Raw genomic sequence first — 27,784 nt, 5'->3', positions numbered from 1 at the left:
AGAATCAATCTAGTGTTTTGTTATGAAATATGCATGTCATAAGTTGCCTACTGTAATCAGATGTACAGATGGATGCTAGGGTCATATTAGGCTAAATCCCATAAATGAAATATTCTCAGAGGACAGCGCTGAGTTTCTCTTTTTATGAGGGCTCTAGTAATCCTATAAAGTCTGGATTTGCCTTTCTTTATGAGGCTCGGTGTTGTGTTGGATCTTAGGGGCTTAAGAGCTGCCAAACAGGGACAAATTACAAATCATTGAGAAAAACCAAAGCACTGCAGCTATTGATTCAAACAAATCAAGGGTAAACAGCTTTCTGCATGATCTTTCCACTCCAGCGCATTCACGTCCCTGGATACACAGGGACTGTGTTACCTATATTCACAGATCCCTCGGCTTATCTCTCATAGGATGAAAATGAATTATGTGAGGATGTTTTGTTTATTACGTGCAGTCCACATTGACCTATCGGACACAATATTGTGACTGTGACCTTGTTGTGTAAAGGTCGCACGGCCTGTCCTGAGCAGCCCCTGAGCAAATAAGTGAATCATACAAAGACAATCCAAAAGAAATGGTGTCTTAGTCTGGTATAAAGATCTTTGATTCAGGATATGAATATGAGTCTTCATGTTCAGGAAAATGTTTGCTTGTCATTTGGAAATCAACTTTGCGTCTTTTGAATTTAAAATAGCTTTTTAATTAAAAACAAACAGGAATTCAAATGTACATTAAGCAGGAAATGGGTTTGAAGTACTGAATGAGGGAATAACTGATGAAGCAACCCGTTCTCATCAGTCTGCGTATAAATAACACGACTTTACACTTTCTATTTGCGTGTAATGCATACGCCAAATGCCATTTTTGCGTGCATATGATACGCCAATCCTTCCCATTAATTTCGGTGGAGAGCAGATGCGTCCAAATAACACGCATCATCTTCAGCGGCAGTGACGTCACTAGCGAGGCTCGTTCAGTTCACCTGATGCGCGTACACCTTCAAACAGGTAAGCAAGGGTAAATATATTTTTTTATTCTTCTTTTTGTAATGATATCACGTGGTTAAGCGTATTGTTTTAATTATTTCAGTATTTCTGCATCACGTTAGACAGGGCCGTGTTTTTAAAGGGCAGTTTATGCTCAAATTATGGGTCAGTGGGCTGCTCAGCTAGCCTACCATTGTCATTAGCCTAAGCTAACCTGTACTGTTTATAGACCTGTTGCAGTTTTAAATAAATTTATGATGTGACATATGGGCCTTCAGCTTTTAGACATGACTAATACAAGCACAACAAAGCACCCAACCCAATATCGCGCGATAATCGTGATCGTGTAAAAAGTCCACACATTTAGCATATTTTTACAATACTAGCCTAACTTTTGCTTGACCACGTCATGTGTAGCAAATACACACACAGTAACTACAGCATATTTACCATGCTTCTCCTACTGTAACCGTAGTTTTACTCTGGACTTTGTAACGCACATAACCACGACATTTACTATGGGTTTACCATAGTAACCATAGTTTTACTCTGGTATTTGTATTTACTAACACACAATAACCACGACATTTACCATGGGTTTACCATAGTAACCATAGTTTTACTCTGGTATTTGTATTTACTAACACACAATAACCACAACACTTACCAGGATTTTACCACAGTAACTGTTTTTACTCTACACTATTTGTAAAGCAGAGTAACCACTAAGTTTGCCATGCCTTTAATATCTTTTTGTGACGTAATTGTAATTCAGTGTTTTTTCTGTCTTGCAGTTACGTCGGATTACATACTCCACAACAACCTGTAATCCAGCAGATCTTTAAAGAAGCCATCTCTTGTAAAATCTCTCTCTCTCTCTCTCTCTCTCTCTCTCTCTCTCTCTCTCTCTCTCTCTCGCTCTGCTAGAATTAACAGGGAACTTCAACTCCACGCTCCCAATGCTGATATTGAAGAAGCTGTCAAGGGGGCTGAACAAGTCCTTCAAAGGATCAACCCTTCACAGGTAATGTTGAAGACTCTTAGTTATAACTGATTTGCTTTAATGAACGCATCCTTATATTATGTGTTAATCAAATATTTTGGTCACAGATCATTTTAACACACTGTCTCAACATGTTTATATTTCAGGAAGGCCTGTCATGAGATTTGAATTTGACCATCTTGTGCATTTATGAAGAAGACCAAAAGCTGCAAAGGCAAACACTTCCAATGGTACGTCAGATACATTTTTCTCAGCATTTGATGTTTCTTAAATTTTGGTTCACTTAGCCCATCAGGAAGAACTCTCAACAAAGAGCATGTTGTAGTAGTAATAATTCATCCAATAATCATATTATATTGCACAAGCGTACTTGTACAAAATTCTACAACTTTTACTCCTACTGCTGTTATTGGCCATTACCACAGCTCCCATCAGATTGTGCCCATTGTAAGAGTGTTTATATCATGAAGTTTAAATGAAGTCCATTGTATTCTTTATTAATCTTTACAAATTGGTGCCGCCTCTTCCTGTTTCAACAGTACATGATATCTGTCCACACCTCATAGTCTGCCTTTCTTTCTATGGTGATGTTACTGAACACATCTGTCTTAGAAGCAAGAGAATGGAAATCCTAGTTTAACTTTTCAAGTGCTACAAATCAGATCTTCAATGAATTTGGGCAATCAGATCACTTAAAGTTGTTCACACAAAGACCAATAACTATAATGAGAAGTATTTTAGCATCCACACCAACAGACAATACTGTTCTCTTAAATCTCTTAAATGTTCCCCTCATTCTGTTAAATTTATACACAAAATTCTGCCTTTCTCTGCCTTTTTCACTTCATCTTCATGCTGTACTCCCTCACTCACACATTCTTTTATGCTCTGTTGTAAGGCAGAAACTGAGAGTTTGCATGATGGCATTTTCTCAGACGCTGAATCTGATGTGTACAGATGAACTCAGGAGCCTACTAGAGTTGCCAAGGAACTTGTGCTTGAAGTATATAATTATATCTGCTTTATTTATATTTTTAAACAACAATAATGATTAAACATGGGGTCAATAAATATTTTCTTGTTTTACAGCTGAAGACCAGAAACGCAAAGAAAATCAGTCAAACCAGTCCTAAAGAAATGAGGAATGAACATGGACTTCTTGTGCCCCAAAAGAAAAGACAGAAAGGTGAAAAGTTTCACATTTCAATTTGTATGTCTGAATTCAATGCAGTTATGTGTGGTACAACATTGATGTTGATCTCTCAAAAGACTTTTCAAGTCCGCAGTTATAGTTTTTCACATATACATCTTTTTTATAGCTCCTAAAATGAGCAAATAAGCTGTGCATCATCTCTGTGATTTGGGAAGGAAATGACTGAATATGGTGAGTACTGACACCTGCAACTGTATTCACCAATACTATTACTCTAGAATGGTTATTGCTGTTATTGCTGACTTATTGTTTTGTCTGTTTGTTTGAATTAAGATGAAGCCAATTGATGAAGATATCAATTGAATGGCCACCGAGTGCAGCACTGCTACCTGAACCCATCAGTTATCTGCTGTGAAGACTGCATTCACAAACCGCTCTACTGCGACAGCTCAGATGTTACGGCCTGTAAAAGTAAACATCACAGCTAAACAACGAGAGCTAGTTGTGGTGGGATTCTTTTGGCCAATATCCCCAACAAGAATCAATGTTAAGTCCAGTGCAACAATTATAAATAAAAATACTATATATTGTTTATTGATTTACCATAACCTAAATACATGTTTTGGCCCTCCAGGACATCTAGACCAGGTGGAGTGTGAGGAGGACCGTCAGAGACTCCAGCCAGCCGAGCCATGGATTGCTCTCACTGTTACCATCAGGCAGACGTTATCACAGAACCTACACCAGCAGACAGTGAGACAAGTTCCTTTCACAGGCAATCAGACTGAACTGAACTCATACCAGTAAAACCATACACACCCCACCAACCTCATATGCCCTGCACTCTTATCAGTTATGCTGACTGGACTCAATATTATTATGCACCCTGACATTCTGTTTGCACTAATTCATACCGTGCTTTACTGCAGAGATGTATGTGTACTGTGATTATTATTGTTTTCAATTCATGCTCTTTGTATAGCATAATTTTTAACATATATTGTTCTCTACCTGAATTGAGTCCCTTATATATGTGTGTTGCATATATATATATTCAGAATTTGTATTTCATATATATTCATGAATTAATTAATTTGTCATCCATACTGTCACGCTGCAGTCTGCACCCAAGACTTTCATCACCTGTATACTTGTGTTCATTGTATTGTGACAATAAAGATATTTGATTTAAATTAGTTACATGTCTTTTGTTCATCAGTTGTGCTGTAGGGTGCTGCATAACAACTGCAAAAAAAAATGTATGACATGGAAGATTATGATATGTCCAGGACATGGACAAGCAAGAAGAGGAAGAAAAGCAGGAGAGCTCTAAAAACTTGATGTGATTCTTTGGGGCTCAAGACATTTCACCATGCATGCATTTGCATGGTTTCATCTGATTAGAAAAACATGGTTTTAACATAACCCATTTTTAATATTGTTAAAAATTGTATATCATTTGTCTTAATACACTACTTTAGTTGTCTTTATGTTGTATCCTCCAGTAAAGTACTGCACATGGTGTTGGATAATAAAGTAGGGTGAATATTCTATATTAAGAATGGTGTTTGGTAAATACACCATTTAATTTTGTAAACAATAGATAAATGTGTTTTAATTAAAAAATGAACATTTGGTTACATTAATGACATTCAGTTAGATGAAGGGCAGGCTGAAAGCTGCATTAGAAGATACTGCATGGACTATAATGCTGCAGGAATTTCATGTACAACTGAAGGTGATGGACAAGGGAAAGATCAACATGAATCCAGTACTGTATAATAAGCAAGATGAGCATGCACATTACTGATGTTTAGTACCCGAGGAGGACAAATATGAGGAGTATTTTACACAGAGACACAAATTAGCTCTTAATATTATGATTCTTTGCATTGCATGAATTGTATGGCTTTGCACTATAAACTACACACTCTCTGTACCTTGTCTTACTGAATGACACATTGACACTGTGAAAGTACAATGAAGTGTCACAGTATGTATTGGTTGTTTAAATTGGTGTCTTTGTTTACTTTCAATACTGTATCCTTGCACCTGATATAAGTCAATATTTGGAGCCTATTCCAAATAGGCACTGATGTATATTTTTATGGTTCTATTCTTATTCTAAGATAAACATGACTTACAACTTACATATTGGCAATTTGTTGAAAAGAAAAACTTAAAAATTATGACTCAGCACAGTCTGTTGTCCATGATGAGAAAAGGTATGTGTATGTTTTACTGCCCTTCCATCTTCAAGGGTCCAGTAGAGTCCCTTAGAAGAGCAAAAAAATGTACATTTCAAATGGCTGTAAATCAGTCTGATTATAGTGTCAAAGAAAAAAATGGCAGGACAACTACTTATGCTATGCTAATTAAATAATGTTGGACAGAGTTTTCAAACATATATGGAAAGGTGGTATAAAGGTGTTTAAAAAAGTGCACTTAGTAAAATATCGAATTTCAGCCTGCCTCTTAAATATGTCATTAATGTTTACACAATGAACATGTTTAGATGACCCTTTGTTAAAAAAGATTGCATTTTCCCATTTTTTTAATTATTAAACATTTTAAACTACATTACCCATAAGCCTCTGCCATTCTATCGTTTGAACGCGAGTAATATTAGCGCTGGTATTTGGAGTTTATTGGAGTTGTGCTTAGGGTTAGGGTTACGATTTCGGTAAAGAGGTAATTTCTCACGACATAGCAACACTGCATTGTTAACTGAAGGTGTTACTGACGTAATGATTACAGTCAAACGGACTTTGCAACATTAAGCGGTTTATAATTTGGGTTAAAAGATAGTCCAATCACAGCGAGTTCTGCGAGAGCCAAGGGAACGTCAAAGCCAATGGCAACCCAGTTGAGCAGAGGCGTCACACTAACTTGTACATATATGGTCATTTATGCCGGGAGCTTCCGGGTTCCTGTAGTGAATGGACAGAAGCTGCAGTTACCCTGATGCAGCAAGAAATACGTTGATTAAAGGTGTTTTTTTGTTTTGTGTTTTAACGAAGGTATAATGATTCCCATTGTATTGAATAGGCTACATTGTTTACACTAATATTAGTGTACAGTACTTAAACTCAAAAGTTTGCATATACTGTGTGAAAAATAAATGTCAAAATGTTTCATTTGCTTAAAAAAAACACCTCTGAAGATTATTTAAACACAATATTTTTCTACTACTCAATTTTCCTTCTGTAATATTTACAATGTATTTATAGTGTATTAAAGGTAAACAATTTATCACATCTACGTTTCATGGAAATGGACCCTAAAAACTTGCCATTCTTAGATCCACCAGTTGAACTATAGGAATAGAAAACAAACAAACAAACATCATGACATCAATCACTCATTGTCTAGTCATTTTACAGTGTTTATTGATATGTCAAACTTTTCGCAGATAAACATAGTGCCCAGAACAGTCTCTCTCCAGTTTATTCCACTATGAAAAAAAAGAAAAGTTGATAAAAAAATAAAAATGCATAGAGGTAACTAAGTGAAAACAAACAAAATTGCAACAGAAACTCCCTTCAAAAAACATAAGTTTAATATTCAAAAATAAAAAGGGAATTTGTTTACAGAAATCCTGACAAAAGATGCCAAAGAATAATCAAGGCTACAGTTGAAAATATATTGTTTTCTTCCCTTTATCAACCAAATAGGCAAAAATGATTAAGAACAATGCTCCAATATTTTACAATTATCACCTTTAAAAACATATATCCTGTAATCATTGTTTGCTTCTATTGTGAATAAATGCAAAACAAATAAATGGTTAATAATAATAATTATTATTATGTGTATATATATATATATATATACAGGAGTGCTTATAGTAGAGATTGGAGTGATGAATGTAGAGGAAAAATGAATACAAGCAGAAATGCTAAGACTGGAGGTTGGCAGTAAAGGACTGAGAGCAGATGTGTCACACAAGAGAGGAAGATCTGGAAGCTTTTGGGCTGATATTGTGAAGAGCTGATGAAGAATGATTAAGTAATCTGTGAGAAATCCTGCAAGAAGAAACAAAGATAATTTATCACATTATGAACAACAAAAACACTGACAACAACAAATGGCAGAATACAACATACTGTAACTGCAGTGTGCATAGCAGTAATTGTACAGTATTGTCTGTTGGTGTGGATGCTAAAATACTTCTCATTATAGTTATTGGTCCTTGTGTGAACAACTTTAAGTGATCTGATTGCCCAAATTCATTGAAGATCTGATTTGTAGCACTTGAAAAGTTAAACTAGGATTTCCATTCTCTTGCTTCTAAGACAGATGTGTTCAGTAACATCACCATAGAAAGAAAGGCAGACTATGAGGTGTGGACAGATATCATGTACTGTTGAAACAGGAAGAGGCGGCACCAATTTGTAAAGATTAATAAAGAATACAATGGACTTCATTTAAACTTCATGATATAAACACTCTTACAATGGGCACAATCTGATGGGAGCTGTGGTAATGGCCAATAACAGCAGTAGGAGTAAAAGTTGTAGAATTTTGTACAAGTACGCTTGTGCAATATAATATGATTATTGGATGAATTATTACTACTACAACATGCTCTTTGTTGAGAGTTCTTCCTGATGGGCTAAGTGAACCAAAATTTAAGAAACATCAAATGCTGAGAAAAATGTATCTGACGTACCATTGGAAGTGTTTGCCTTTGCAGCTTTTGGTCTTCTTCATAAATGCACAAGATGGTCAAATTCAAATCTCATGACAGGCCTTCCTGAAATATAAACATGTTGAGACAGTGTGTTAAAATGATCTGTGACCAAAATATTTGATTAACACATAATATAAGGATGCGTTCATTAAAGCAAATCAGTTATAACTAAGAGTCTTCAACATTACCTGTGAAGGGTTGATCCTTTGAAGGACTTGTTCAGCCCCATTGACAGCTTCTTCAATATCAGCATTGGGAGCGTGGAGTTGAAGTTCCCTGTTAATTCTAGCAGAGCGAGAGAGAGAGAGAGAGAGAGAGAGAGAGAGAGATTTTACAAGAGATGGCTTCTTTAAAGATCTGCTGGATTACAGGTTGTTGTGGAGTATGTAATCCGACGTAACTGCAAGACAGAAAAAACACTGAATTACAATTACATCACAAAAAGATATTAAAGGCATGGCAAACTTAGTGGTTACTCTGCTTTACAAATAGTGTAGAGTAAAAACAGTTACTGTGGTAAAATCCTGGTAAGTGTTGTGGTTATTGTGTGTTAGTAAATACAAATACCAGAGTAAAACTATGGTTACTATGGTAAACCCATAGTAAATGTCGTGGTTATTGTGTGTTAGTAACTACAAATACCAGAGTAAAACTATGGTTACTATGGTAAACCCATAGTAAATGTCGTGGTTATTGTGTGTTAGTAAATACAAATACCAGAGTAAAACTATGGTTACTATGGTAAACCCATAGTAAATGTCGTGGTTATTGTGTGTTAGTAACTACAAATACCAGAGTAAAACTATGGTTACTATGGTAAACCCATAGTAAATGTCGTGGTTATGTGCGTTACAAAGTCCAGAGTAAAACTACGGTTACAGTAGGAGAAGCATGGTAAATATGCTGTAGTTACTGTGTGTGTATTTGCTACACATGACGTGGTCAAGCAAAAGTTAGGCTAGTATTGTAAAAATATGCTAAATGTGTGGACTTTTTACACGATCACGATTATCGCGCGATATTGGGTTGGGTGCTTTGTTGTGCTTGTATTAGTCATGTCTAAAAGCTGAAGACCCATATGTCACATCATTATTTATTTAAAACTGCAACAGGTCTATAAACAGTACAGGTTAGCTTAGGCTAATGACAATGGTAGGCTAGCTGAGCAGCCCACTGACCCATAATTTGAGCATAAACTGCCCTTTAAAAACACGGCCCTGTCTAACGTGATGCAGAAATACTGAAATAATTAAAACAATACGCTTAACCACGTGATATCATTACAAAAAGAAGAATAAAAAAATATATTTACCCTTGCTTACCTGTTTGAAGGTGTACGCGCATCAGGTGAACTGAACGAGCCTCGCTAGTGACGTCACTGCCGCTGAAGATGATGCGTGTTATTTGGACGCATCTGCTCTCCACCGAAATTAATGGGAAGGATTGGCGTATCATATGCACGCAAAAATGGCATTTGGCGTATGCATTACACGCAAATAGAAAGTGTAAAGTCGTGTTATTTATACGCAGACTGATGAGAACGGGTTGGATGAAGAGTTGATTATGTGATCGTTTGTTTCAGATAATGACAATAAAAGTCACATGACAAAAAGAGAACAGCTGAGAGGACCCTGATGGATTTTGGCAGAAAATACTAATCTCCAAAATCAGGTCGGTTCTGAAAGCAAAAAAATAAATAAAAATGCATTAAAAATGCAACATGGAAATAATATATTGCACCTAATCATATAATTGTACATAGTAAGTCGTACCAGCTTTTAAAATAAGGGGTAAAAAGTGCGTCCCATATCTTTTGTTAACATCAAATGCTGTGTGTCCAATCAAACTCTATGGTATTTTGCTTTTACTTGGTGAAACCTAGCCAAACTAGACAGATGCCAGCATGCATGACATTCTGTCCTCCTCATGTTTTGTGTAAACCAAAATATATATGTATTGAGTTTTTTTGCTTAATCCTTGGAAATGCAGAAGACATTTTAAAACTAAATCCATCAAGTGTTATATTCATATAGTTTATGACATTTTAATTTGTCATTTTAATTTGTAGTTTATGATAATGCAGAAAAATATAACGTTTGATTTTAAATACTTTTATACACTAACATTTAAAAGTTCTGAGAAACTACTATTTTTATTCAGCAAGGATGCATTCAGATCAAAAGTGACACTAAAGTAATTTATAATATTACAAAAAATAACTTATATTTCAAATAAATCTTCATCAAAGAATCATGGGGGAAAATGTGTTTCAGGGTTTCCACAAAAATATTAAGTAGCAAATCATTATATTAGAATGATTTCTGAAGGATCATATGACACTGAAGGTTGAAGTAATGATGCTGAAAATTCAGCTTTGTGTCACAAGAATAATGATGTCCAAAATAAATAAATAAATAAACCTGATAACTACAATACTTGGAATGATTAGCATGGAATCATTAGCCTGCTGTTTAGATGATCACCATCTGATGCTTAAAAAAAAGAAAAACATCTCTAATGAAACACCATTTAGAGGCTTTAAAATGTTCAGTGAGTTCTGACAAAATTAAAATGGGTGCAATCACTATTTTATAGATATTTTCCAGATGCCTAATCTTTTTCAGTGAATATTTTTGCCCTGCCCGCTTAGTCACATGGCATTTACTGCTGAAGTGATTGGACCAGCCAAGGAACTGCCATTTAGATGAATGGAAATGCTAAAAGCTAGTTTTCTCCAGGTATTACAGACCTCCTTGCCTTTTCTGTTATTCTGTTAGCACCCTTTCCTCAAGCGATTCTGTGGGATTCAATCACGAATCAGTAGTTTTTCACTCTTTTGTCAGAGGATGCTTTCAGTAAAGATCTGCCTGATTCTGTCAGAGAAAGAGCCTTCAGTGGACTTTTCTGAACGATCAAATTGCACATTCTTTGCCCACATAATGAGATATAAGGCATAAAGGTCACAGAGCTAACCTTTACAGAAAGATGTCAGCCTTACAGACATACAGAGAGTGAGAAGCACACATTTCCCTACAGCGAGGTTTACCTGTCACCTTTGCCAGCTAACAGTTTACCTTTATTGAGCTTGATATCTAATTGTTTACCTTTTAAGCAATAACACCTCTTTCTCATGGAAAACACCACCTTTATGCAATCCCACATCTATTAAATAAATCATGACACTCTGAGCGTTAACTAGGTGTCTCGCTCTCTTTCTCTTTGTCTGTCTGTTTCGGCCATCAGAGCAGAAAGAAATGTTTGAATGCACACTGGTTCCAGAGGTATCAATTAGTCATATGTTAGGGGAGCCTTCAAAGGGGACATTGAAATTCAAATTAATTTCAGCGCTTTCATTAAATGAATTATGCTCTGAGGAAGTCATAAGGGCTGTTGGATCTCTGCTGTCTGTTTAAAAGCTGTGGTTTAATTTCAAAACATTTCTCACAAACACAAAATCGTTCTGTTAAATGTACGTGTTAATTTCTCTAAAGTCAATCTTTATTTTTCTGATCTGTTTCTTTAAGTTAAACTGTCCACATACAAGTCCTATTCAGACATCTTGGATAGGATATGTTTGTTAAAACTACATTTCTTGATGCACTTCATGGTGAATGGATTTAAACATTTTTTTTAAGTAATAAAAGGGGGGAAAATAACCAACAAAGTTTTCAATAGTACTTTACTGGAACAATATTTTAAAAGATGATTAATTCAGAAATGAGAGTTTAATCACACAAATTGCTCAGAACAGCACAACAGCATCAGGTGTGATCATAATTTTAATTGATATAATGCTATAATTATATCACATATGTTTTGTTTATTTCAGTGGGTTTTGTGACACGCACATCCAGTAACTCCCACATCCATTCTGTTAAGGTAAGCGTAACTTAGTAGAACGAAAAGTATAGACATTCCAATCCCATCCAAATCAGTACATGAAATCATCCAGATGTTAATAATATACCTTAGGTTAACCTTACTGATTTTAAGGCGGATGACAACGAGGCTGACAGACTTGCAGTATTTACAATGGCACATACTGTATAAAAGTCCTAGATTACTTTTCACAACTCGGTATTTGTGAAACAACAGTACAGTCCTTTGAACACACTATACATCAATCACTCACTGCCTCGTTTCAAGATTAATTATGGTGCTACCTTGACTAACTCATCTAACATATAAAACATCACATACAAGAGAAGTCTGCATTGTTATTAAAATGTCTGCATCGCTAACGTAATTATGTACTGTAGCATGAATCAGGTGGTGTTAAACATTCCAATATTCCTCCGTTATGATAAATGTATAACTAATTACTCAACAACACATCTGAGACTTCCCACTGGAGATTTACAGAGAGCGTAGAGGGATGAATTCTTATGAAATCACTGAACATGCAGTGTTTCATAAATACTGGCTTAATAATAAATGCAAGTATTTTTGTCGTCTCTTTGTTGCAACCAGTACAAACAGCCGATTTAGTTCTTCAGACAGCAAAAAGTGATGGAAACACTCATTATGTAACTAAGACTCACTGTTACTCATTTTTATGGAAAGGGCATTCCACAGCCTACAATCAACAATGCTTTGCCAAGTCTCACAGAACATTGGAGACCATGATTATCTGTCACCTTGGATCACCAAATCTTTATTTGTGCCACCACATGACAGACTTGATTGTTGTCAACATTTTATATGAAGTAGATGCTTGTAATGTAGAAAATATCATCTAATCATGGGGTCTTCTTCCCCGTATTTATATCAAACAAGTTTTTAAAACACTCTGTGTCTTGCGTTATTTGTTGAAAAGCAGAGCCTCGTCTCAAACTTACACGATTGGTTGAGCTTGTGTTATGTCAGGCCTAGTGAGTCTGCTAAACAAAAAAAGTATATAGTTAAGTACATACCTCACCTTTCTCAGATACAAATTTAATCTCATTTGCCATTCTTAAAATGAAATCATATATACTGTATAAATAAGGCATGAATATCACCCATTAGCAAGAGATGAACCCAGTAGGAGGGCTAATTACTGCATAAACAACACCACAAATGATTATTAAATGATTGTGATGTGTTGATGTTGCTGCTTACGCATAATATTCTGCTTATCCGCAAAAATACCCTTTTCAGATGTGCAACACTCTACAGTAAACCAACATTAAACATGCATTGCCCAACCTGCAGTTATCTTCTGTACCTTTTAGGCCTGAAATTCTGCAGTCTAATCAGAATTAGCATTCGGGTCTGTCAACAAACCACAGAAGTGAAATATCAAGAATTTAACAATATTCAAATGTGATTATTTCCGTCATCACTTTTCAGATCCGCGGGATACCAAATGAAACGCTTAGCAAGCACCGCCATGCACTGATCATATTTTGTTCCTTCTCATTACAGTCTGCTTTGTGTAATCTATTAAGAAGAGTGCTCCACACACAGGCGGATCATTTACTACGGTGTTTTGTTTAAAACAAAGCTTGTCATTAATGAATCTATACAATTTCATCTGATGCAGTCTCTGTTCTTTTGTTGCCATCTTGGTGATGATTAACATCACGTACAGTACAGCTTGCTACAGTACCTCATCAAGCGTCAATTCATTGAAATACAAATAATTGATATCCTAAGTGTAATGGGTGCGCGCAAACGAGAGAGGAGGGTCTTTATCGCAGAAACTGCACGTATAAGAGGTGATTCTTGCAGCAGTTTTGTTCTGTTCCCAGGCAGCCCTCAGGTTCAGCTGAGCTGTTTGCTAATGGCTGGTGACTGTGCTGATGAATTTGTTGAGGAGGAGGGGGGAAGCAAGGGGCTGCATTGCTCATGCTTCCCAATCTTGGCAATGCATCCATGGTTGGCTAGACTTCATAACAACCCCTATGTAGAATCCAGCCGGGAGTATTCTGTCAGCCCTGCCAGTGCCTGATTCGGAGCCTGATACACTACAATTTAACACAATACAATCCCAGTCCTTCCAAGCCACCACTGGTAATCCAAACCATGACAAATATGTCAGTAAATCAAACACGTGAGGGAGTCTTTGAGGGAAGATGAGGAAAAAGACTATTTTAATATTCCGTCTGTCAGAATGCTTGACATGGCTTTTTCATTAGCTTCTTGTGTGTCATATATAGCAGATAATAATGAAGATAGATGTCTTGGTGAAGAGTACTTTACTTGTTTTAAGCATTTAAGTCCCCTATTCTACAGTACCTGTAACCCCCCTTCATAATAGCAAGTGATTGTGGCTAAACTAAGAAAACTATCTCATTCATGTCATCTATACCTTAGTTATCCACAGTACTTTATTTCTGGCATCTGCCATCTTTCTTTCTCTCCTCTCTTGCTGTCTGAGGAGAGAATTCATCGAGAATAAGCCACTGTGTATTTGTCTGCAGTGTTAAATTTTAATAACATTTTTGTTATAACAATGGTGCACAAACATTTACTATGAATAAATCAAGCTTGATTAAGGGTCATGGCTATAAATTAACTAAGTATTATACTAATTCTAAAAAACAAAACAAAAAAAAAACAATACACTTTCACATATTTCAATGCAAAAATAAAACAGACAAAAAATGTCAGGTCTTTACAGACCAACTTTGACTGCAAGCCCTGGTTTGGGTATCTTTGAGTTATGTTCCACTAGTCATATTTAGTTATATTCATTTGACTAAAATACCCTTTCAGTTTTTCGCTGGTCTTCATTATTGTTGATTTTATTTTTTCATTTTTATCAGCAATATTGTTACTAAAAGATTAACATTGTCTGTCTGCATTATTTTAGCACCTGATTCATTAAAGGAACTGAATGCAATTTACATGCTGCCTTTTCTGATCTTGCAGGTGTCTCACAATCTGCTGTAATTTACTGGAAGTGTACTATCTACGTAATATAAGTTTAAATTAATCTCTATTAAAATGTCATATCTATATAATATCCAAGTCTATTAAAGTATAAGGCATGTTTGTACTGAAATGACAAAAAATAAGTCAAATAATTGGACTACCCAGGATTCTGGGCTGTTTGCGAATAAGATGCATATTTTTTGCACTCAAATACCATGTGTAAAATTGCCTCAACTGTGAATTCGCCCTTGCCTCCCTCTCCAGCTCACAATTTGCCCATTTGTGTGGACTATAGAAGTAAATAAGGACTCAGCTCAAGGCTAAAGACCTCTCTTAGTTTCTGTGTTCCATCGCTCCTATTTTTGTCCTTGAAATTTAACATGGAATGGATGTTTTTGAATGCCGTCTTTGCCAGCACCATTACCATGCCTTGAGCAAATAAGCTTGCCGCCCCCATGCTGGAGGATGGGACAGTCATTGACCTACTTCTGCACTCTGAGCCGGCAGAGACGAGGAGAGGCCATCTGACAGAACAAGAGGGTGGACGTCCCAGGATAAGGGATATCACATCTGCTATGACCCCACATTCCCATTCGTTAATAGAAAGTCAATAGAAACTTTACAAAACTTCTGCATTTTACATCCACAGTATACTAAAACAGCAAACACTGGCTTGAAATTATTTGATTGTGAAAAGAACCCCTAACACACCAGAATCTGTTCATTAACTCAAATTAAGCTGAAATAAATATATAAGATGGAAAAACTAAGGCAACATTTCAAATTTTCATAAAAGTTTGTTTATAGTGAAATAAAGCTTAATATGAAAATGTTAAAGCAATAATAAAGATGACAACAAAAGTTCATAACAAAATTTGACTTAAAATGAAATAAAAAAGTGAAATTATAAAAATAAAAACTGTGGGCTCATTCTGTGTTGAGGTGAGATGATATAGATAGTCTTGAAGCCAGAAGAATAAGAGAGACAGCTGATGTCAGACGAAAAGTAAAGTTGTTTCAGAGATGAGAAATGTAATTACATTTTGATGAAAGATTATGAAGGCAAACATATTTTCTTTGGAATGTACAGACAAAATGTCCAAGTAAGACCTGGAATATGCATCAAGAAACTAAACAGAGCCCATTTTTGTTATATTTATTTCTGTTTTTAAAACTGTGAACCTCTAAGGACAAATTGTCTTTTATAGTTAATACAGTGTCACAAATTGAAATTTGGGATTTTTAAGGGAAGCGTGTATTATGCTCCTCTTGAAGCACATGAAGCAAGTGAAAAAATATTAAATAGCCTCGCTTTTTTTCAGCTCTTCAATAGACTTGAAAGGCATAAGTGCATTCAGTGGGTCATAATGACAAAAGAGGTGGTCAAAACCCTGACGCAAAGGGTTTATTTTGGGATAATGGGGCTGACATTATCCCACAAACAGGATTACGCAGCCACATGAACATGAAATATTGATTTCAGTTTATTTGAGAGGAGAGTGTTACAAGAGAGTGTCCTGTTTATTTGAAGAAAGGCAGGACTCGGTAGCAGTGTGATAATTTATGCTACAGATGTTTGCAGCAGAGCACACCCCAGTCTGGGGAGCCATGATTAATTTATTTGTGTTTGGATAAGAGCATGTTTGCTGGACTTATTAGTATTGCACTTTTGCAAAATCAGATCATATCTTGGTTAATTCAGTATGGCTTCTTAAATGAGTCAACGTTATGCCCTACAACTTACAAAGGACAGCTTGTTTTCATTAGCAAGCTAGACACAGGTGTTTGCATAATTAAGAAGATGATGTTCCATATTCAAGATGTGATGCTATACGTGGCGAAGATGTTTTTAAGCTGCATCTCCACCCTTCATCACTTGTTGAGACTTGAGCTACTGAGTTACAGCATTTAAAAGTTTTTTTTTGTTGTTTTTTTTTTCATGACATTTAAGATTTGTGTCCTTTGCACCTTAGAAATAATCTCTCCCAAGACCTCAATAAATTGTACATTGTGTTGTAAAAAAATAAAAAATCAAGTGTGGCTGGAACATAATGTCAAAAATAGGAATTCTGTACTGAATCAACATCTAGTTTTATTGAAGTTGAATGATGATAGTTAATAAAATGTCTCGCCCTTGACTCTATAGCAGCTGAATCATTTCATATATCCCATCAATTCTTCTGACACTTACACGGCTTTAGTTAATGTCAGTATAGATTATTTTTGATTTCAGTAGCCCACTGTAGACATTCTACTAACTATAAGTAATTTTACAACTACATTTACTACCAGTCATTAGAGTATTAGTAGACTGTCTGATGAATCTGCTTAATATCTGATTACAATTTGTTTGGTCATCCAACAGACATTCTACTGACTGCAAGTAACTCTGATTATATGACAACCTGTTCTTCTAACCCTAAACCCAACAGTCTACTAATACTCTATTGAGAGTTAATTGACATATTATAGTTTGTATAATGTCTAAAGTTAGCTTTCAAAATAAAATGTAACCTTATTTTCATTGATAATTTAATATAGTCAGTTCACATGAAGAACAATAGGCTCTGGTGCCCATACAGATGCCCATTTTCATGTTTGTCCAAGAAAAGTATTAACTTCAAAGCAAGCACTTGTGTAGAGAGCTGAGAATCTCTTTTTATTATCCTTATTGTTCTGAAAGACTAATTTTGAGGGAAATTAAAATGGTCACTATGTCATTAAAAACAATACTTTAAATTTAAAATATGAAGCCATGATGTTTCTCCTTGAAAGAGGTGGGAAAACACAATGTTTACTACTTTGACATTGATATCACCAGATGACTCTCTTAAAGAATATAAATGTGTGTAAATCACAAACTACAGAGTAATTAAAGTCCATTAGCTGCTGAATTTTGTGCCCAATTCAAAGTTATTGGTTCTTTTAAAAGTAAATAACTCAATTGGGCAGTAAATTGTTTGTGTAAAATGAATTATTATGATTCAATAAAGATAAATTTCCCTCAAAATAAAACTTAATTAACTGTATATTCTAAAAAACAACGGATAGATTCAATGAACAATTAAAAAAAAAAACGCAAACGCAGTAAATAAGGAATATTTTGCGCTTTGCAAAGGCCTTATACAGGCCTACACATAGATTAGCGAATAATAAAATGCAATCAACCATATAATCGTATAAGGATTGAAAAATAAATTGGCCTTTTAAATGTGTCGCCATATAGAATATTAATGTTAGAATCAGTGCATGCATTCAAACTCCACACTAATTTGTTCAAATTCATAGGTCATACTGTAAAAATCAAGCATACCGTATCTTAAAGTTTCAAATCTGGACCAAATGTTATTTTATTCTATTCCACTATTTTTCACACTTTCAGAAAACACTGAGTTGGCTGTCAAATAAAGTGGATTGAAAATGAATCCATGTAAAATGTAGAGTGTGTTTTTAAACTGGCATGACTCTTACCAACAGAAACCAGCTGCAGCTTGGCTAACTTGGGTAATTTATCTCACTGATGGAGCTCTGTCAGTATATTCTCCTGTCTGTCCATCCATCTAAGCTTTTTTTCCCTCCTCTCTTGTCAGCTATTTGTCTGGTATTTCTTCCCCCATCTCCTTTTGTCTTTGCAATCCCCAGTAAACATTAAGGGAAAATGAAGTTTATCGTTTTATCATTATGTCCTCTGCCATCCTGCTCATCAGTGTACCCAGTAAAAAGAGACTGGTGTGGAATCTTACATAGTTCCTAGTGTGCTTAATGAGGAAATGCCTTGATTTCATTTGCATGTCTAGTTTCTTGATTAGAAGTCTTGGATTAATGCAGAATCTGTAGTTATTAAGGGGTTTGGCGTGATCTTGCTCACCCAAAGCTTTTAAGCAGCATTTTGCATGTTTGGCTGCAGGGAGCCTTTTGGGTGTGATAGCTTTAAAGAAAAGCTGGATGATTTGTTGGTTGACTTCAATTAAACCTTATGTAACACTGCAAGAACAAACTATTCCAGTCTATGAGTCTGTAGTACACTAAATAATGCTCAGAGCTGGATTTATGAAGCTGGAATTACAGAGGAGATAAAGTTTAAACTGTATTAAAAGGAAACTTTTAGGTGACTATTAGGTGAACTTTTCCTGATGTGTAAAATATACTGTAATTAAACTTCTGCAACAAATCAGATTTATGTGACCAATTAAGGAAAGATAAATTAAGTAATTACAGTTCATTTATCTTGGTAGTTGCAGAATTATACTTATACCATTATACCATGGAACAACTCTACCAAGTGGACAAGAAACACCTTGGACCACAAACAATCATCAGTTTTGATTGTAGTTCAAAGCTGCCCTTTAGAAAACAGTGATGTCACATTCAGTCATTTCAATAATATTGTTGCATATTAAGTGATCAGGGCTAAGACAGAGTGGAAGGTCAACATATTCTACATTTATTTATTGATTAATTCAACATTCTGAGAATATTATTGCGCATTGCATCAACCTTTGCTTTTTGTTGTTAACACAGAGAGAATGTATTTGCTGTTGGCTATTGAAACTGGCCATTTGAGGATTAATGAAAAGGAAGGAAGAGACTTTATGAAATGGACCATAATAAAGGTTAATGTAAGAAGAACCGAGCTGTCTGGTCCTTTTATCCCTAGCTCACCTCTGAGGCAAACAGCAAGTTCACTTTTAATGATACCTTTTTCAATTCACCAGAGGAAATTCATAAACCTCACGTCTCCGATGCTGTGTGTCTGCGAAATGTGGCCATTTTTGAGCCCAATAAACTCCCTGCACAGAAATGTAGAGGTTACAGTCTTAGATGTAATCTAGTAGGTGGTTAAATGGGTATAGTGTGCTAATCTGCAGTGATATAACATACAGTACATATCCACAAAAAAACAGTAGAGTATCTAGAAGTACATTGCTCTGAAATGATAGAAACAGGAAGAGCTTTCATTATCACTCTTGTTCCTGGTCACCCTTTCTTGGGATTAAACCTGGGACTTTGCTGTTAGCAGCTCAGACACTCAAATGTAGGCAGTCAGTGAATTTTGCCTACTTTAAATTGCTTTCACTAAAGCATATTGCATATTTAGTTGTAACTAAATAATTATAAATAATAATGAAATAATAACTGAATTGAATTGAATCAATAACACAATAATACATATGAACGTGTGTGTGTATATATAAATTACAGAAATCTTACTGACTCCTTTTGAACGGTAGTATGTGTGTTACAAAAGCTTTCTATTTTAGATAAATGCTGTTCTTTTTTACTCTTCTTTTCAACATTACAGCAAATCAGCATATTAGAAGGATTTCTGAAGGATCATGTGACACTGAAGATTAGTGTAATGGCCGCTGAAAATGTATTCAATGAAATGTATTTATCTTTTATTCAGCAGAGGATGTGTTAAACTAATAAGTACAGTGAGCAAAGACTTATATTGCTATAAAATATATTTTTTAAATAAATTATGTTCTTTTTAACCATTTATTAAAGAATCCTGGAAAAAGTATGGGTTTCCAAAATATATAAGCGGCAAAGCTGTTTCCATCACTGATAATAAATCAGCATATTAGTATGACTTCTGAAGGATCACATGACACTAGAAACTGGCCTAATGGCTGATGAAAATTCAGCTCGCTAGTTCTATTACATATCAACTAACTCTTATTAGAGTATTAGTAGACTGTTAACATGAGTTAACATGTACAGTACTTGCAAAGTTACTGATGCTTTCTAGAATATCTGTTGGAGACCATCAAATAAAGTCTAAGCAGATATTAAGTTGACAGTCTACTAAGAGCCTATTCTAATGACTGGCTACTATGAGAAGAAATGCTTTACCATAAAAATGCACATGAATTTAACACTTGCCTTATGCCTTAAATTCTCTTCCTGCTGTTTCAAAACAGAGGAAAATCAATTTCAAGTTTGTTCGTATACACAAAAGCTGCAAAGCCCTTTCTAGTATCTAGCTCATGTTTGTGCAGTTATGCCTACCAGTGTTTGACTGTTTGCTAACTTTAGAATGCAAAAAGAAACAATATATATATATATATACTATCTGAAAAGTCTAGTGCAGAAATAGTTGACAGCTGCAGGTACATGATGTGCTACACGTAAAACCCTGAAACCCTGCGAGTTCACAATATCCCCAGGAAGCCCTATGGCCATGAATGTAAAGAAGCGACGGGTCCATTGAAGACAAATTCTCCTAAAGTCAGACTGAAGCAGGGGCTGTCATCATTAGGATAGATTGCACCAATTTATTATTAATGATTCATAAAATGAGCTCCAGTAGACCTATTTTAAATGCATTTTCTATTATGGCGCATGCCATCCACATCTGCTGATTACGCTTTAAGATGTGGGAACAGAGCACTGACTCCTTAGACATGAGGAATCAGAACACTAACACAATTTCACCTGCCATTAGGAACTACTGAAACAATTGACACTACAAAATAAAACAGTTTCACTTTGAAATGACAGATGATGACTAGAATATACCAAATGTGAAATTTAATTTGATTTTCTCATTTTTTAAAACACAATTCTCACATTCTCACTAATCGTACCCTAAAACTATCTGTTTGAAACATTATATTTTAGTAATTGTTCTTATATTTTCTGTGCCTCGATCATGATTAGCTCCATCACACACTTCAGAGAAACAATCTTTCTTCATTTATCAGTTTAAAACCATCTGGTTGTCTGAAATCCTTCATTAATTAAAATACATTTCAGGTTCCAGATTTGTCATCACTCATATTTGATACATTATTTTAATATCTGACAGAGTTGACTCATAATGAGTGATAGGATGAAAGACAAACATATTTTTATGAGAGAAATGAAGAAGCATAGGTTGCAGCCAAACAAATGTGAAAACCGCTTAACTTTGACATTTAGTTTATTAAGCTCAGTAACGTTTTGTCTCAGTGCTCAAGGATCATTGACAGAGTAAAGCATACTGTATACACTTGACAGAAATCATTCATATCCTGGAGATATTTACAGTTAGGCTGGCTTTAAAGACACTGGCAACACACACACAAAAAACCTGTAGTTATTCAGGAGGTGTATAATTCTTGTGCTCTGTGAGGTAGCAGTAGAGAAATGCACAGTGGGGATAATATTCATATGAACATGAATACGATAAGTGTGTGTGATTTACTGATTCTGTCGGCCATTTTGAAAAAATCGGACAAATCGGCAGCGTAACCCTGTCCTCATTTTGTGTCCCCATTCAGCGCATCAGTAAATCTATGTGACATAATCAGAGGATGAGATAAAATACACACATTTGCTTCCAAGCTCTTTGCTACGCACATTTGTGTGTAGCTTTTTCAGTTCCACTGATTCTCAGGCTGTTAAATACCAAGAGACACATAAAGAGGGATCACACTACTAATCGTGGATCAAACACTGTTATTAAGCCACCGTAAAATTTGACATTATACATATTGTCTGTTGCATCCATATCAGATATGCTTGCAGACAGCACCTGCATACACATGAACACACACAGAAAGAGTGTATTGTGATTCAGAGACTCAGACTAGATTACATTTTCCAAGATGGAAGATGAATCATCTCTTAAGCAGCCAAGGATTAATTTGTTTCTGGAGATCTGCATTAACTAACGACTTCTTTTATTTTACAGAGAGAGTTATAGGAGTGCTAAAGAACTTGAATAAACTTTTTCTTTTGACATTTACATTTAAGAGCACTCATATAGAGAACAACACTGAACACCCACCATGTGTTTATATATATATATATATATATATATATATATATATATATATATATATATATATATATATATATATATATATATATATATATATATATATATATAATGAAATATGTGAATTACAACATCACAAATTTCCATGTGTCAGTACAGCTGTAAATCCTGTCTGCAGTCCTAAATACAATTCACATGAAAGAGATCGACAACTGAATTCAATACCTGAACGGACTCCTTTTTAAGTTTCAGGACTCATACCTGAGCTCTGTGAGCCAGTTTTCTTGATGTGCGCTGTACCAATGAAACTGCAGTCGACAAGTTGTCTGTCACGTCACTGATGCACATATGACCGAAAAGCATGTTTCGTACAGTATTGTTGGCTGTCAATCACTAATGTTAGGACTGTCAACCTCTCTCAGCTTATGAAAAATGCAGGTATTATGTGTTCATTGAGCGAGACAAAACTTCTATTAAGTGTTTCGGTGGAGGAAAGAGGAAGAGAAACAGGATGGAAATCCAAAGATTGTAAATGTATCTGCGGTTTGCCTGGATGATGAAATCTTTAGAGCATTTAATCACCTGCAATGCATTGTGTGGGGATCTCAGTGAGGTGTTAGAACATTTGAAAGATTTGTAATGCATGCGAATCCACTCTTATGATGAAAGTCAATTGTTTGTGCACAAACAAGATGCTTAAAATAGACCCAGTGCTTGTGAGACGCAATGGCCAAGAGCCCAGTCAATACCCTGTTCTATTATAAACAAACGCTGAGTCCAATCTATCATCTTCAGCCCATAAAGCAGCACAGTGGCCTCGCTAAAGCATGATGCTGCTGCCTGGTATGAAAGACATAAAGAATGAAATCATGAAAGGAGTCAAAAGAAAAGAAAAACTACAATGACTACAGTGATTTCTGGTGTGACTCACATGGAAAGGCAGTGGAAAGCTCTTAAATCCCCACTCGGATTGATCTTCTCCATCATAACAGAATGTAAAGGTCAAGATTACAGTTTCACTGCCATTGAGATTTTTGGTTTTGAGGCTGAATCCAGAAGAATATTACATAAAAGCTGTTTATGTAGTGAAACAGTCAAAAAACAAACAAACAAAAAAAAAGAGTCCTGGTATGCATACAAATCCAATAAAGTTTTTGCAAACTGGAAAGCCTCACTTTGTTTGTAAGCAAAAACAATGCAGTAATTATCTATTATTGGTGCAGGCATTAATTTATTTATTTTTTTATTTTTTTATTTTTTTGTGCTTGAACAGATGCAGTTCGATGCAAGATCAAAACATATCAATGGTCAGCCATAATTAATTTCCTGTAAATATGTACAAAAATAAGGGCTTACTGAAAAAAAATAAATAGTATTTAACTGGTCAAACCATGTCAATATGTCATGGCTTGTAAAATAGAAGAGCTTTAATTAGACTATTGATATGACTTATTTGAGTGTACATAATTGTTTTATATTTTTAATTTATGTGTAAAACTTGAATGAGGAAAAAATTCCTTTGGAAAACTGCAAAAAAAAAACTACCAGAGGTCAGGCCTGACAGATTCATCACAATCTGTTTGAAAAGGATTTGTTAATCATAGCCATCTGCCGATGTGCTTTACAATTCAATTCAATTAAATTCAAGTTCAGTATCAAGTATTCAAGTATCAGTGGAGACTGTCAGATTATGTGCATATGACAGAAATTTTCAGAAAAATTAATACAAGACGTAGTCAACTGATGATGAACAATATTAACAGCAACTACTATTTGATGCAATCACACTTGAAGCAATATTTGGTAGTTCTGTATGTTGTTTCAGGGTTAGCATCACCTGAGGTCCTCTGAGGGGTTGGCATCTTCTCTTCTCAGGTGTTCTGGATCCAGACTGGAGCTTGTGTCAATCCTAGTTAAATAGAGAAACAAACAGAGACATAATTAGCGTAGCTACTGTTCCAACCAAGTAAAATTAATTCTGCTCAGTTAAAATGCTCGGCCCTGGCAGTTTTTAGAGCTGTCCATGTTGCCAGTCATTTCATCTAGTTCATGTGTATTTTTGGGTACACATGGCAGTTGAGATAGATCAGTCAGGTTATTTGCGAATCTGTCTTTGGTGGCTGGAACAATAGTTCTCCCCAGATGGTAACGCTGAGCCATATAGTTAATATCAGTGATACGCAGCATGCACAATACAAGGGAATGGTCTGTAACATAATCACTTTGAGGTATAATATCTATATCAGTAAGATCGATTCCATGTGATATAATTAAATCTAGTGTATGATCAAAACGATGAGTGGGATGGGTGACATTTTACCTGACTCCAAAAGAGTTAATTAGGTCAGTAAACGCAAGTCCTAATGCATCATTTGTATTAACAATGTGAATATAAAAATTTCCGACAATTAGCATTTTTTCAACTGTAACCAAAAGGTCTGAAAAGAAATCTGCAAATTATTTTAGGAATTCTGTATACAGCCCTGGAGGTCTATACACAGTAGCCAGAGCAAGAGATACATTATATTTCTTTTGCATGTCTGACAGTGGAACATTAAGCAGAAGTATTTTGAATGAGTTAAACCTGTATCCTGTTTTCTGGGTAACATTGAGAATATCACTGTATATTGTTGCAACACCTCCTCCACGACCAGTCTGACCGGGCTCATGCTTATAACAGTAGTTTAATAACAGTAATATTTTTTTCTAGATCCTACATTAATTTATATTTTGACCCCACTATTCAGGGAACAGACACAGTCTTAATAGATTGGACAGCGCAAGTACTTCTATCATTTAAGCAGGTAAAACAAAAGTCTTCATAGTAGTTATTAGAGAATTGGCTTACTAGTCATATGGAGCAAAGTGTCCTGGAGATGTTGTCCGAGAGGATTTTCGCTCTGACTCTGCTGGGGTGCAGGCCATCAGCGTGAAAAAGCCTAGGACGCTCCCAGAAAATATTCCAATGATTAACAAAGAGCAGTTTCTGTTCTTTACACCATGTCAATAACCAATCATTTAAAGCAAAAAGTCTACCGAACCTTTCGTGTCCTCATCGATACATGGTCCTGACACAATGATCGTCGCCACGGGCGTCGTGCTGCGCCCCGTCTCGATCAGGCTCCTGAAGTCCCTCTTCAGAGTCTCTGTCTACCGCAGCATGGTGTCGTTAACCCCGGCGTGAAGCATGACCCCTCCGGGGCTCTCGCCAGCCTTCAGGATTGTAGGTATCTGTGCAGAAACATCTAGAACACGAGCACCAGGGAAACAGTGAGTGTGCACTTTACCTTCGGCTAGCGTACCATGGACGTGTCAGCCAATGGAGTCTCTGACGATCACGTCTCGTGGAGGGGAGCGAAGCGGTTCCAGATGGAGATCTCGAAGACCAGAGCGGGAGAAGTCATCGCCCAGGGCCTGGCTCGCATCCTCCGCTGTGGATGCACCCAGGGTCCGGTGTGTCCAGGCGCTGGAGTGAAGGACATCTGGGAAGATCGCGTCCTGGTGCACCGGGCCTGTGTAGAGAAACACACAGAGTAGACGTGCTGCGTTAGCAGCTCAGTGTATACTTACCCTGGACTCGTGAGCATCAGCCCGGGAGGTTTCCAGCGCGGCTCTCCGCTCTCTCAGCTGGACCTGCCTCACCTCCAGGTTGCGAATCTGCTTCTCCACGGCCTCCAGCTCGTGTCCTCACCTGCACTCAAAGGTAGACATACATGCACCATTAAAGCAAGTAACAGTGAGTAAAGATATGGTAATGTGTGTGAATAGAGTATTAGCAATGCAAGCGGGATTAGCGGAAACCTCACTGGTGATGCTAACGGGCTATAAGCTAAATAGCGGACTCGGGAAATGAAAAATAAAACTAGTGATAACAAGGCGCTTTGTTTTTGTTGTAGAATACGATAGAGGATATATTCGTTATAGAAACGAAAATGATGGTGTATAAAATAGAATTTTAAGATAAAAAATATTCAATAAAAAATAACGTGTCAGAGCTCAAACTCAATACACACTGCAGCAACAAACGGGAAGTGATTGTGACTTCTACTTCTAAAGATTACACTTAATGTTATTACTTTCACCATGTCTGTAAAAAGTGTGAAATTAAACTATATGTCCAATCGACTGTAATCTGTACGGATATCCATCCTGTCATGTTAATCAGTCAATTGCAGGTCAGTGGTTCTTATCTGCTGATGATTAGTGGCCTTGGTTTTCACATATGGCATTATTTCACTTGAGGTACAAGGGAATGCTAGCACCAACTGGAAAATGCATAGATCTTAAAACACTAAAATCAAATGTATTGTTCTTCATTTTTACAAAGCACAGCAACCTTTGTGTTCTTGCTCTTGATGTACTGAAATGGTGGATGACATTAACATGCAATTTTAAAATGCTTCAAATGATCTGGCCTTTGTGAATAATTCTTGTCTAAAAGGATTTTGAATAAGCAGTTCACGAATAAAAGTAATTTAACTGATATATAGCTGAAAAGTTATGCTTGACCATGAGATTACCATGACTCTCACACATTTTTGGAAATGTGTTGCTTTAGAGTTTTCAAGGAGTTTTAGCAGTAAAACTATCTGAGAAAACAATGCAAATAAAATCATTATATTAGTATTTTTGTCAAGGTTCTGTTCAAGGTTTATTTAAAAGAAGATACATATATTTCAAATCAGTATACAATATGTTTATTCACTGATTTATTTTTTACCCCATTGTGTGTGTGTGTGTGTGTGTGTGTGTAGAAAATGTATTGTTCATTGTTTATTCATGTTAGCTAATACATTAACTAATGCAACCTTATCTTATAAAGTGTTACCAAAAACTTTTTTAATGCAGCTACCACAGGCAAAAGATTTACAACAGAAGATGTATTCCACTGTGCTAACACAGCTAAGTAAAGGTAAAAATTTGGTTCAAGGCTTTATCAGAGTGGACTTTGTGTGAGTATTACTGTAAAAAATGACTGTGATTGCAACGGTAAAGAACTGTGAAAATGCTACAGTACAAATCTGTTTACTGATTAACGGTAATTTCCTGTAAACTTTCAGGGAAAAACCGTAAACTTACGTTCCCAGAATTCTCTGCGTTGCATTTCAAATTTTGTTTGAATTTGATGTTTTTTCTTTGAAATAACTATGTTTCTTCTTAATTTTTTCTCATCTGTTATGTTTATTAGGTTTGTACAGTATGTTACATAAAATGTTGTTAAATTAATGTTTATTGCATATTTCAGTTTAATGAGTCTCACCATGATGGTGTTTAGTGCTTGTGTGAATCACACCGTGCACCTTCTATGTATCTTATCATTTTAAAG

At 35.8% G+C, this 27,784-nt stretch overlaps 3 long non-coding RNA genes across 8 annotated transcripts; 1 reads left to right on the top strand and 2 right to left on the bottom strand.

Moving 5' to 3' along the window:
• Window positions 1–779: 779 nt before the first annotated feature.
• LOC128027022 (uncharacterized) lies at window positions 780–4,271 on the top strand. Of its 5 annotated transcripts, none has more exons than XR_008186594.1 (8): window positions 780–1,007; window positions 1,781–2,010; window positions 2,136–2,219; window positions 2,892–2,992; window positions 3,079–3,175; window positions 3,309–3,373; window positions 3,476–3,688; window positions 3,777–4,271. It is a non-coding gene; the product is annotated as an uncharacterized LOC128027022 (long non-coding RNA). The 5 variants fall into 5 exon arrangements; XR_008186591.1 differs by having other exon boundaries at window positions 2,888–2,992; window positions 3,777–4,270; XR_008186592.1 differs by having other exon boundaries at window positions 780–1,017; window positions 2,888–2,992; window positions 3,777–4,270.
• Window positions 4,272–5,906: 1,635 nt separating this feature from the next.
• On the bottom strand, window positions 5,907–9,384 carry LOC128027061 (uncharacterized). 2 transcript variants are annotated; one of them, XR_008186622.1, is made up of 4 exons: window positions 9,148–9,384; window positions 8,024–8,235; window positions 7,815–7,898; window positions 5,907–7,167 (listed from the first exon to the last, which is right to left on the bottom strand). It is a non-coding gene; the product is annotated as an uncharacterized LOC128027061 (long non-coding RNA). The 2 variants fall into 2 exon arrangements; XR_008186621.1 differs by having other exon boundaries at window positions 9,158–9,384.
• Window positions 9,385–22,522: 13,138 nt separating this feature from the next.
• On the bottom strand, window positions 22,523–25,939 carry LOC128027128 (uncharacterized). Its single transcript, XR_008186627.1, has 5 exons — window positions 25,761–25,939; window positions 25,307–25,689; window positions 24,296–24,367; window positions 23,390–23,504; window positions 22,523–23,298 (listed from the first exon to the last, which is right to left on the bottom strand). It is a non-coding gene; the product is annotated as an uncharacterized LOC128027128 (long non-coding RNA).
• Window positions 25,940–27,784: the final 1,845 nt, after the last annotated feature.

This window comes from Carassius gibelio, chromosome A14 (genome assembly GCF_023724105.1).
Source record: "Carassius gibelio isolate Cgi1373 ecotype wild population from Czech Republic chromosome A14, carGib1.2-hapl.c, whole genome shotgun sequence".
NCBI classification, from domain to species: Eukaryota; Metazoa; Chordata; class Actinopteri; order Cypriniformes; family Cyprinidae; genus Carassius; species Carassius gibelio.
Note: the sequence above shows the minus strand (reverse complement) of the source record. Positions and strands in the feature narration are given on the sequence as shown.